A 236-nucleotide genomic window follows, 5' to 3' on the forward strand; every position below is an offset into this window, starting at 1 on the left:
ATCCTACCGCTCGCGCACCGCGCACTCGTAGCTCAGTTGGATAGAGCACTGGTTTCCGGAACCAGGGGTCGCAGGTTCGAATCCTGCCGGGTGCATCTGTTGAAAACCCCGAGAAATCGGGGTTTTTTAGTGCCTGCGTCGCGTCATGTTCACCACTGTGTACGATGGTCCCGTACTTTCCGGACACTTTCGGACCCCTGAGCATGGCCCGTAGAAACGCATCCCCGAAGAAGCCG

General features: G+C 58.1%; 1 non-coding gene across 1 annotated transcript; it reads left to right on the forward strand.

Moving 5' to 3' along the window:
* Window positions 1-21: 21 nt before the first annotated feature.
* Window positions 22-95, forward strand: trnar-ccg (transfer RNA arginine (anticodon CCG)). Its single transcript has one exon. It is a non-coding gene; the product is annotated as a tRNA-Arg (tRNA).
* The last annotated feature ends 141 nt before the right edge of the window (window positions 96-236 follow it).

This window comes from Hippocampus comes, unplaced genomic scaffold, assembly GCF_001891065.2.
Source record: "Hippocampus comes isolate QL1 unplaced genomic scaffold, H_comes_QL1_v1.1 C16112716, whole genome shotgun sequence".
In the NCBI taxonomy this organism is placed as follows: Eukaryota; Metazoa; Chordata; class Actinopteri; order Syngnathiformes; family Syngnathidae; genus Hippocampus; species Hippocampus comes.